Source organism: Mobula birostris, chromosome 8, assembly GCF_030028105.1.
Source record: "Mobula birostris isolate sMobBir1 chromosome 8, sMobBir1.hap1, whole genome shotgun sequence".
Lineage (NCBI taxonomy): Eukaryota > Metazoa > Chordata > Chondrichthyes > Myliobatiformes > Myliobatidae > Mobula > Mobula birostris.
This window is the reverse complement of record NC_092377.1, coordinates 78,253,753-78,265,980: the sequence shown is the minus strand read 5'-3', so window position 1 is coordinate 78,265,980 and position 12,228 is coordinate 78,253,753. Positions and strand designations below refer to the sequence as shown.

Genomic DNA, 12,228 nt, shown 5'->3' with positions numbered 1-12,228 from the left:
CTATGGGCCCTTTTTACGCGCCTGTCCTTGTCCTGAATCATTGGAAGTTGACAACTATAGATGCACTGGGCTGTCCGCACCACTCTCTACAGAGTCCTGCAATTAAGGGAGGTACAGTTCCCATACCAGGCAGTGATGCAGCCAGTCAGGATGCTCTCAATTGTGCCCCTGTAGAAAGTTCTTAGGATCTGGGGGCCCATATCAAACTTCCTCAACCGTCTGAAGTGAAAGAGGTCCTTGGTAATGTGGAGGCCGAGGAACTTGAAGCTGTTTACCCTCTCAACCCCAGATCCATTGATGTCAATAGGAATTATCCCATCTCCATTCCTCCTGTAATCTGCTCCCAGCTCCTTTGTTTTTGCGACATTGAAGGAGAGGCATGCCTAATAGAAGCCATCAGTGTGCCTGGACTTTCCCAGTCACTGTAAGGCACATAGCACCAAATGTGCCCCATTATTCAGGAAGGGTGGGTGACCTTTACATTGCAGGTTCAGGAGCATGAGAGATCAATATAAATGAGGAACATCTTGAACCTTTATTGAGATGTGTCATGGGGGGTGGGGTTTAAACTAAGGAAAGAGTCAGGTTAGACAGATGCAACAGCAGGAGTAGCTCATCTGATTTACATACATATAAGTATAAGGGGTCAAAGTTATGTTTATCCACCTGATGAAAAATAGTTAGCTGAGTTGTTAAAAGTTGGTAAGTTTCTTACGTTAGTCCCGACAACTTCTTTGTTTCTTTAACGTGTGTAGGATTCTGCAGAAAATGATAAATTTGTGGTCACATGAAGTTATAAAAATCAAGGTTGCTTTTATCATTGAATGTTCTTTAGCAGAGAAGGTTGCAGTGTGCTCTTGATTATCTTTGGAGGTGATACCAATACCTAAACCTTGGTATCATTTAATTATCTATTTTCCTGCTCTCTTGCTCTCTATATAACTTAGACACTGGAGATTTTGCAGATGCTGGAAATTGAGAACAACACATACAAAATGCTGGAGGAAGTCAGCAGATCAAGCAGCATCTATGAATAAACAGTTGATGATTCAGACTGAAACTCTTCATAAGGACCTAATTTAGTTTGAAACTAAAATATCAATCAGTTGCATCCCTCTGTAAATATGCCCAAGTTGAATATAGAAAACTAAATTCCTACCTCTAAAATATATTGCATCACAATTAGCTTAATACTCACCTTTATGTAATTGGAAGAGGAGAATAGTTAACTTTGTTGAACATACTTTTCTTAACTGACACAATATAGAAAGTACCTGAAACAACTGCAAATTCTAGTTCTATACATAGAATGTAATAGCACATTTATAATATTATGCATCATAGCCAGAAGATATGGACAGATTCTCTCAGAATAGCTACACTAATCCATTACAATGGTCCAGAAGCATCTCCATTAAGTCCAATATTCACTTTGAGAAGGAGTACTTGGGTGTCTGTTCTGACACATGAGGAACGCACTCATTTCTGAATAAGATATTTATGGACTCAACTCCTTCTTCAGGGACCTAAACATTTAAACTAGGTAACACCTCGGTATAGTGATGGTGAACATTTTTGTTATGTCTTTTGGATGGAACGTTAAACTGAAGTTTGTCTAGCCTTTCATATTTTTTTGCAAGCCCAGAGGAGCACTTGGCCTTACCCTTGCTGACATTTAATCCTGATCGGTGGATGAGCCGGTTATTATTAATCGAGATCTTATTACAGACATTTCAAAAAATACTTCATTGCTCGTGAAGCACATTACAGTGTTCTGGGGTGAGGAGGACATTGGGAAAAAAAACCTTTTTTTTTATTTCTCTGGAGATTCAATAATTCTTGTTGTGTTGTATTTGCTGTTCCCTTTAACCAAGCAAGTCTACCCCAGCTGAAGTTAATGCCCATTCATGACATCAACTGATTGCCATGTGATTGTAGACTTGGCTACTTTGAGACTCATGGGCCTGAAATCATTGACATAAGGTTGAGCCCTTTAATTCTTCATTAAATTTCCCTCACATAGCGTTAATAATTACCATCCATTTAGGGAATTCCTTTTTCCCTCAGCTCCACAAAGAGCCTTGAAATGTGTATCCCAATTGAGGATATATTAATAGAAGCTGTTGTTATAGATTGCATTGTCATACATTTGAGACAGTTAGACTATTGCAGCACTAGAATATGTTGGTACATGGCTTGGAACTTCATTGTATTCATGGCTTAAATTTCCTTTGTAACTTTCATCACAGCAATGACAAAAGTGCTGAGCTTTACTGTTACTTTCTGATTACATTTGTGTGCATGTGATTCAAGCCTTGTTAATTCTAAAGTTGGTCAATCATTAGCATTGTTGCTGAATACACTCAACATAATGCCATTCTCTGCTTTAACACAGATTGGCCCCATTGCAGATCAGTGTGTAAATCTGCAGCCGTAACCTCAGATGCAGTCAGACCAAAGATACTATTTAAAAAAAAATTCTAAGTGATTTTTACTTTTTTGTTCTGCCACCTATCATTGAGTTGTGATATTTGATCTTAGAATGCTTTATTAAATGCTTTGAAGAGTCTATTCTCTTTTCTGGAGACTTGTGTGAATTTCCTGAAGGCTTGATTTAAGAAGGGGATGGTAGAGATGGACAATTATGCAACCATCCATTCATACCACCATCTTCTAAACTGCTACACCTGCAGCAAGAGTATGATTGGTAGCACCCATAACCAAATCATCAATCTACCAGATATTGTATGGTATTGTGACTCTGTATCTTACATCTCAAAATGACATTTTTTCGATTTTCTAGTTAATCAAAAGCCGAGCATTTTCTTTCTCTTTGATTAAACATGATAAAGATGTAATTTCAAATAAAATTTTAGAAAGAAGTGGAATACTTTTGGTATGTAATGTTGCATAGTTGGGTTTTAAACTTTAATGTGTAGGGGACAACATTTCTCTGATCAAATAAGTCTTGCCAAGACCTCTGCTCCTTCTCATTCCTGAAATACAATGTAGAATTTTAACCTGACAGACTGTACGGTTTATGGACCAGATCAAGTACTCGTATTAAGGTAATTGAAGCAAAAAAAAACTCCAGGTACTGGAAATCCAAAACCAAAACTGGAAGCACTCAGCCGATCAAGTAGCCTTGAGTTAAAAAACTGAGTCAACATTGTATTATGTGAAAGTGTTGGGAGAGCTACCAGTCTGGTTATCTGTTAGCTCATGTTGAAAACTCAGTTGGAGGGATATTTCAAAAACGTTTTGAACCATTGTTGGTTAGCCTGAAACCAGCCACTGAAAGACAGTCAAGACTACCTCTGCAATAGCCTCATGAAAACAAGGAAAAACTACAATAAATTAAAGGACTTGTTCTCTGCTAAGAGTTTAGTCGCTATACTGGTGGGGGCTCTTGGTGATGGAAGGCGTTCTTAATCACACAAGTCCTTTGTTGCCCTGCACTTGACTTTGTCACCACTTGCAGCAGCAACAATAAAGCTCAGAGGCAAGTACAGTACATCCTGATGTGAGCAGTCCTGCTGTAAATCTCGAGCTTGAGGAGGGAAATTTAAATTTTGTTTTTTACTTTTTATGAAGTTTTAACTGTTTAATAATGTGTTAATGTATTTAATAACTATGATATTAATTCATAATTTTAATAGTTTCAACAACTTTAATATCAGAGACTTTAAAAAATTCTTACTAAGTCTTGACAGCTTTGATGGATGTGTGACAACACCCCGAAACATCCTTCCTACTAGGGTGGCCTGAGGTCCAAGATGGCTGACCCTATATAATTGGACCCATAAGACCATAAGACATAGGAGCAGGATAAGACCATTCGGCCCATCCGTTTGCTTCTCTATTCAATCATGTGTGATTTATTATCCCTCTCAACCCCATTCTCCTGTCTTCTCTTTGTAACCTTTGGCGTCCTAACTAACCAAGAGCCTATCAACTTCTGCTTTAAGTATACTCAATGACTTGGCCTCAACAGCCAGCCATGGCAAAGGAATCCCCAGATTCAGTATCCACTGACTAAAGAAATTCCTTCTAAGTCCTTTAGAAATCTGTTCTAAATGGACGTCCTTCTATTCTGAGTCTGTGCCCTCTGATCCTAGACTCATCCACTATAGGAAACATGCTCTCCATATCCACTCTGTCAAAGCCTTTCAATATTCAATAGGCTTCAATGAGATCCCTCCTCATTGTTCTAAATTCCAGTGAGTACAGCCCAGAGCCATCAAATTCTTCTCATACATTAACCCTTTCATTCTCAGAATCATTCTAGTAAACCTCCTCTGGATTCTCTCCAATGCCAACACATTTTTTTAGTTAGGGTCCCTAAACTGCTCACAATACCTCAAGTGCAGTCGGACCAATGCCATATATAAATTCAGTATCTCATCCTTGCTTTTATGTTCTAGTCCTGTTGAAATGAATGCTATCATTGCATTTGCCTCCCTTACCACAGACTCAACCTGCAAGTTAACCTTTAGAGAATCCTGCTCATAGATTCCTAAGGCCCTTTACGTCTTTGATATTTGAATTTTCTCCCCATTTAGAAAATAGTCTGTGCCTTTATTCCTTCTTCCAAAGTGCATGACCATACACTTCCCTGGGGTGGCATGATAATGTAGTGCTTCACACCACACTTTAGAATATTAGTGACCCAGGTTCAGTTCCTGACGGTGTCTGTAAGGAGTTTGTACGTTCTTCCTGTGACAGCGGGGGTTTTCTCTGGGAGTTCAGGTTACCTCTCACATGCTGGTTGGCAAGTTAATTGGCCATTGTAAATTGTTCTGTGATCAGGCTAGGTCTAAATCGAGTGATACTGGGCAGAGCTGCTCAAAGTGTCGGAAGTGCCTTCGCCGCAGTGTATCTCAACAAATAAACAGAATAATAGTACACCTGCCATTACTTTGCCCATTCTCTCAATCTGTCTAAGTCCTCCTGCAGACTCCTGCTTCCTCAACACCAGCTCCCCTTCCACCTCTCTTTGTATCGTCTGCAATCTTGAAAACCATCAATTCTGTCATTCAATTCGTTAACATATAATGTGAAAAGAAATGGTCCCAATATGGACAGCTGCAGAACACCTCTAGTCACTGGAAACCAAACAGAAAAGACACCTTTATTTCCACTCTTGCCCATCAGCCAAGCTGCTATCCATGATAGTATGTAATGCATGATAATGTAGTGCTTTGCACCATCCGTTAATCTTGCGAGACCATGGATCTGCGCTTGGAAAGTCTTTACTCTCCAGGATGCAGGCCTGGGCAAGGTTATATGGAAGACCAGCAGTTGCCCATGCTGTAAGTCTCCCCTCTCCACAACAACAATGTTGTCCAAGGGACGGGCATTAGGACCCATAGAGCTTGTCATCGCAGAGCAACGTGTGATTAAGTGCCTTGCTTAAGGACACAACACGTCGCCTCGGCTGGGGCTCGAACTCACGACCTACAGGTCGCTAGTCCAGTGCCTTAACCACTTGGCCACATGCCCACATGCTTTGCACCACACTTTACAATATCAGTGACCCAGGTTCAGTTAAACTCTTATCTTGAACAGAGTTCTGAAAATCCAAGTAAACAACATTTGCTGACTCTCCTCTGTCTGTCTTGCCTCTTCCTTGCTCAAGAATTCCAACAAGTTTGTCAGGTGAGATTACCTTTCAGGAGACTTTGCTGACTTAGGCCTAGTTTATCATGTGCCTCCTAGTGCCCTGAAATCTCATCCTCAATAATAAACTCCAACTTCTTCCCAACCGCTGAAGTCAGGTAAACTGGGCTATAATTTACTTTCTTCTGCCTCCCTCCCTTCCTAAAGAGTGGAGTGACATATCCAATGTTCCAGTCCTCCAGAACCATTCCAGAATCTAGTGATTCTTGAAAGAGCATCACTAATGCCTCCACGATCTCTTCAGCCTCCTCTTTCAGAAGCCCGGAATGTAGTGCATCTGGTCCAGGTGACTTACCTACCTTCAGTCCTTTCAGCTTCCCAAGCACCTCCTCCTTAGTAATAGCAACCACTCTCACTTCTGCCCCCCCCCACACTGTTCTGGCATACTGCTCGTGTTTTCCATAATGAAGACTGATGCAAAATCTTATCAAGTTTGTCTGTCATTTCTCTGTCCTCATTACTACCTCTCCAGCATTATTTTCCAGTGGTCCGATATCCACTCTTTTACTCTTTATATGCCTGAAAGAACTTTTGTTCTACTCTTTTATATTATTGTCCAGCTTACCTTCATATTTCATATTTCCCTCCTTATGGTTTTGTTCGTTGCCTTCTGTTGGTTTTTAAAAGCCTCCCAAGTCTTTAACTTCCCACTAATATTTGCTCTATTATATGCCCTGTCATTCGTTTTTGATGTGTGTTGCTTGAATTTCCAGCATCTGCAGAATTCCTGTTGTTTGCGTTTAAATTCACTACTGCGAAGCCTCTTCCGGTGATGCCTACACCGAAGAAGTTTAGATCCTCTCTTCGACGGGAGTTCAGTGAAACCATCTCTCACTGCTCCCCATCTGTGATTTTTTTGGCTCTTCAACTTTTCAACCACACTTTGACTCAGACTCGCTATCACAGCCATATATCCTTTCTTGGAACGTGCCTCCGTCGCCAACTTACTCCAGTTGGCTTTAGGATTCGTTTCCAAGCCTCTCAGTTTGGACCTTCTGAGGATCCCAGGTACTCACATTTTATTGACTCTGCCTCTCGCTGCTCCTTCCGTCAAGCTCTGAAGGCGACTCTCTCCGCCATGAGGAGGTACTTGGTGTCCCTATCCCAGACCCTTCCACACCTTCGGGACACTTTCTTCGCCGTCTGTAATGGTCCTACCCGTTATTTCATCCTCCGTCCGATTCACGCCTGCAATCGCCGTTTTTTTGACTTTGTCATGTTAGGCAAAGATCGCAAGATCCTACATCTATGGACTCCAGAGCCTGCTGGCCCTGAAACTAGCAGACATGAACTTCAGATTGCGGCGCCTGCCATTGATCTCGGCGGCTCCAACACCTCAGGGCATATTCAAAACCCGGACTCCAGCAACGACCATGGACACCTTCACAGCGATTGCGCTACCACCAACTGCGACTCCAGCCATGAACTCCAGGCCGGGTCTTTATGTGCTGCTGTTGTGACTCCCGTCTCCCCTTCCCCCACCACCACTCCGCAGCCCTGTCTTCCTCAGATCCCACCGTCAACTCCTGGGTCCTCAGAGGCTCCATCTTCCTCTCACCCCAACCCTCCCCTCTCCATTGACACCCCCAGCCTCCCCCCTCCCCCCTCTGATCCCAGCTCTCATCCGTGCCGGGTCTTTACCATCCCCTCCGACCTTCAACTGTCGGAGGCAGAACGCTCTATTCTCAGTAAGGGCCTCACCTTTGTCCCCCTTCGCCCACACCTCAGCGAGTTCCGTGTTCGCCACGATGTGGAACTTTTCTTCCGCCGTCTCCACCTCCGAGCCTACTTCTTCGGCAAGGACTCTTCCACTCCCACCGATGACCCCTTCTCCCATCTTCAACCCTCCTCTTCTTCATGGACACCCCGCTCTGGTCTTCTGCCTGCTCTGCATCTCTTTATCGCTAACTGCCGACGGGACATCAACCGTCTCGACTTTACCGCACCTTGTCCCCATTCCAACCTCACTCCTTCCGAACGCTCTGCTCTCCACTCCCTCCGCACTAATCCTAACCTTATTATTAAACCCGCCGATAAGGGGGTTGCTGTTGTAGTCTGGCGTACTGACCTCTACCTTGCTGAGGCACAGCGACAACTCGCGGATACCTCCTTTTATTTACCCCTCGATCATGACCCCACTAAGGAGCACCAGGCCATTGTCTCCCACACCATCACCGACTTTATCCGCTCAGGGGATCTCCCATCCACTGCTACCAACCTTATAGTTCCCACACCCCGCACTTCCCGTTTCTACCTCCTACCCAAGATCCACAAACCTGCCTGTACTGGCCGACCTATTGTCTCAGCTTGCTCCTGCCCCACCGAACTCATTTCTGCATACCTCGACACTGTTTATCACCTCTTGTTCAATCCCTTCCGACCTTTGTTCGTGACACGCTCTTAAACTTTTCGATGATTTTAAGTTCCCTGGCCCCCACCGCTCTATTTTCACCATGGATGTCCAGTCCTTATATACTTCCATCCCCCATCAGGAAGGTCTCAAAGCTCTACGCTTCGTTTTGGATTCCAGACCTAATCAGTTCCTCTCTACCACCGCTCTGCTCCGTCTAGCGGAATTAGTCCTTACTCTTAATAATTTCTCCTTTGGCTCCTCCCACTTCCTCCAAACTAAAGGTGTAGCTATGGGCACCCATATGGGTCCTAGCTATGCCTGCCTTTTTGTTGGGTTTGTGGAACAATCTATGTTCCGTGCCTATTCTGGTATCTGTCCCCCACTTTTCCTTCGCTACATCGACGACTGCATTGGCGCTGCTTCCTGCATGCATGCAGAACTCGTTGACTTTATTAACTTTGCCTCCAAATTTCACCCTGCCCTCAAGTTTACCTGGTCTATTTCCGACACCTCCCTCCCCTTTCTAGATCTTTCTGTCTCTGTCTCTGGAGACAGCTTATCCACTGATGTCTACTATAAGCCTACTGACTCTCACAGCTATCTGGACTATTCCTCTTCTCACCCTGTCTCTTGCAAAAACGCCATCCCCTTCTCGCAATTCCTCCGTCTCCGCCGCATCTGCTCTCAGGATGAGGCTTTTCATTCTAGGACAAGGGAGATGTCTTCCTTTTTTAAAGAAAGGGGCTTCCCTTCCTCCACTATCAACTCTGTTCTTAAATGCATCTCCCCCATTTCACGTACATCTGCTCTCACTCCATCCTCCCGCCACCCCACTAGGAATAAGGTTCCCCTGGTCCTCACCTACCACCCCACCAGCCTCCGGGTCCAACATATTATTCTCCGTAACTTCCGCCACCTCCAATGGGATCCCACCACTAAGCACATCTTTTCCTCCCCGCCTACAGAACTCCCTTGTCCATTCGTCCCCCCCATCCCTCCCCACTGATCTCCCCCCGGCACTTATCCGTGTAAGCGGAACAAGTGCTACACATGCCCTTACACTTCCTCCCTTACCACCATTCAGGGCCCCAGACAGTCCTTCCAGGTGTGGCAACACTTCACCTGTGAGTCGACTGGGGTGATTTACTGCGTCTGGTGCTCCCGATGTGGCCTTTTATATATTGGCGAGACCCGACGCAGACTGGGAGACCACTTTGCTGAACATCTACGCTCTGTCCACCAGAGAAAGCAGGATCTCCCAGTGGCCACACATTTTAATTCCACATCCCATTCCCATTCTGACATGTCTATCCACGGCCTCCTCTACTGTAAAGATGAGGCCACACTCAGGTTGGAAGAACAACACCTTATATTCCGTCTGGGTGGCTTCCAACCTGATGGCATGAACATCGACTTCTCTAACTTCCGCTAGGCCCTACCTCCCCCTCGTACCCCATCTGTTACTTATTTTTATGCACACATTCTTTCTCTCACTCTCCTTTTTCTCCCTCTGTCCCTCTGAATATACCTCTTGCCCATCCTCTGGGTCCCCCCCCCCCCCGCCGTCTTTCTTCCCGGACCACCTGTCCCATGATCCTCTCGTATCCCCTTTTGCCTATCACCTGTCCAGCTCTTGGCCCTATCCTTCCCCCTCCTGTCTTCTCCTATCATTTTGGATCTCCCCCTCCCCCTCCAACTTTCAAATCCCTTACTCACTCTTCCTTCAGTTAGTCCTGACGAAGGGTCTCGGCCTGAAACGTCGACTGCACCTCTTCCTACAGATGCTGCTTGGCCTGCTGCGTTCACCAGCAACTTTGATGTGTGTCATTTGTTTTTATGTTGTCTTTGACTTCCCTTGTCTGCCTCATCCTCCCTTTAGAATACTTCTTCATCATTGGGATGTATCTATCCTGTGCCTTCTGAATTGCCCCCAGAAAGTCCAGTCATTGCTGTTCTGCTGTCATCCCTGGTAGTGTCCCATTCCAATCAACTTCGGCCAGCTCCTCTCTCAGGCCCCTGTAATTCCCCTTACTCCATTGAAATACTGATACATCTGATTTTATTTTGTCCCTCTCAAACTGCTGGTTGAATTCTATCATATTATGATCACTGCCTCCCAAGGCTTCATTTCCTTTAAGTTCCCCAATCAAAACTGGTTCATTACACAACAGCCCATCCAAAATTGCCTTTCCCTTAATGGGCTCAACCACAAGCAGCTCTAAAAAGCTACCTCATAGGCATTCTACAAATTCCCTCTCTTGGGATCTAGCACCAACCTGATTTTCCCAATCTACCTGCATATTGAAATCCCTCATGTCTATTGTAACATTGCCCTTTTGACATGCCTTTTCTATTTCCCATTGTAAGTTATATCCCACATACTGGCTCCTGTTCAGAGACCTGCATGTAACTCCCATAAGGGTCTTCTTATCCTTACAGTTCCTGAACTCTCCCCACAAGAATTCCCATCCTATATCACCTCTTCCTAAAGATTTGATTTCATTTTTTTTACGAACCCCATTCCCTGTGCCCACCTGCCCGTCCTTTCGATACAAGGTGTATCCTTGGATGTTAATCTCCCAACTATGATCTTCTTTCAGCCACGACTCAGGGGCGCCCACAACGTCATACCTGCCAATCTCTAACTGCAATGCAAGATCATTCCATATACTTACTCCATATACTGTGTGCATTCAGATATAACATCTTCAATCCTGTATTTTTCGATTTTACTCCTGACTGCAATTTTGCCCAAACTTCTGCTTGTCCTTCTTCACAGTCTCTCCAAGCAATGCAACTTGTATACCATCTGCCCCATCCTCACCCCTATCACTCCAGTTCTCACTCCCCCACCCGCCCAATTAGTTTAAACCCTCTCCAACAGCTCTAGCAAACTTGTCCACAAGGATAGTGGTCCCCCTCAGGCTCAGGTTTAGCCTGTCCTGTTTGTATAGGTCATACCTTCGCCAGTAGAGATCCCAGGCTGGCGTTGGCGTGATGAGCATGCAGACTGTGGTGTGAGGGGAATCTGGGTATCAAACTGAATCACGCCCAACGCAACCTATTTGCTGTCTGCCGTTGCTGCTCAGTTAACCTGCTTTTCCTCCAGTATCTCGGGGTAAAGTATCATTGCCCAGCCAAGCAGATCTTAGAGAGACCCCTCACCCTCAAAAGCAGAATGTCCGCTGCCATTCTTGTCACCACTATCTTCTCCTGCTCACTTGTAACTAATCACAGGAGAGGGAATAGTGTAGAAGGTGCACGTTTCTCCATTGCAATGTTGCAGCTTTAAAAAGAATTAGGTTTAATGATTAGTTATCCATAGGAATCCCCCATTTCTGAAGATCCTGGCTGAGAGAACTGATACATGTTAGTCCTGGCAAGATAAGTAAGTTGTAACTTATCATTCATGATTATATTCCACATTTTGATAAAGCAACTTAACACGATTGAGTTTTGTATTACATGGGACAGAAGAGAGAACATAAAATAGTAATGTACAGGAACGGGCCCTTCAGCCTTGATATGGTCAACATAATGGCAAACTCAACCAAATCTACTTGCCTGCATGTACTTCATTCAGCAGATGCTGGAAATCCAGAGCAACGCATGCAAAATGCTGGAGGAACTCAATAGGTCAGGCAGCATCTATGGAGAGGAATAAACATTTGATGTTTTGGACTGAGACCTTCATCAGGACCAATGAATGATCTCAGCCTGAAACGTTGACTGTTTCTTCCTCTCTGTAGCTGCTGCCCGGCCTGCTGATGTCCTTCAGCATTTCTTGAGTTGCATGTGTTTCATGTCGTTCCACTCCCTGTGCTTTCATGTGTCTGCTAAGTATCTTTTAAATGCCTCCATGCTGAAGTTTAATTCTGTTCCCATGTAATCAGGAGGTTGCTATCATTTCTAAAGGCTCAAGACAGAAAAAAGGCACAGAGCTTCAGTGCCACTCTGAGAAAATCTTCGAAACGTCTCCACTAGTTCTCTCCCTGACTCAAGTGATCTGCATTTCCTTCTCCTATGGATGAATGTAATGGTACTTGCTCACCTGATGAAAGCAATGTTGTGGTGAAGGACAAGAAAAACTATTAAGTAGTACCAATTATAAAATCAAACCTTGTCCCATACTAAATGCAGAAAATCTAAAACACATAAGAATTAGAAGGTGTAGTGGGTCATGTTGCTCATCAAAT

The 12,228-nt window shown here is 44.3% G+C and overlaps 1 protein-coding gene across 1 annotated transcript in view; it reads left to right on the top strand.

The window, feature by feature from the left end:
• Positions 1–12,228, top strand: part of LOC140201425 (synaptosomal-associated protein 25) — a 169,910-nt gene that overhangs the window by 138,683 nt on the left and 18,999 nt on the right. The window lies entirely within an intron of this gene.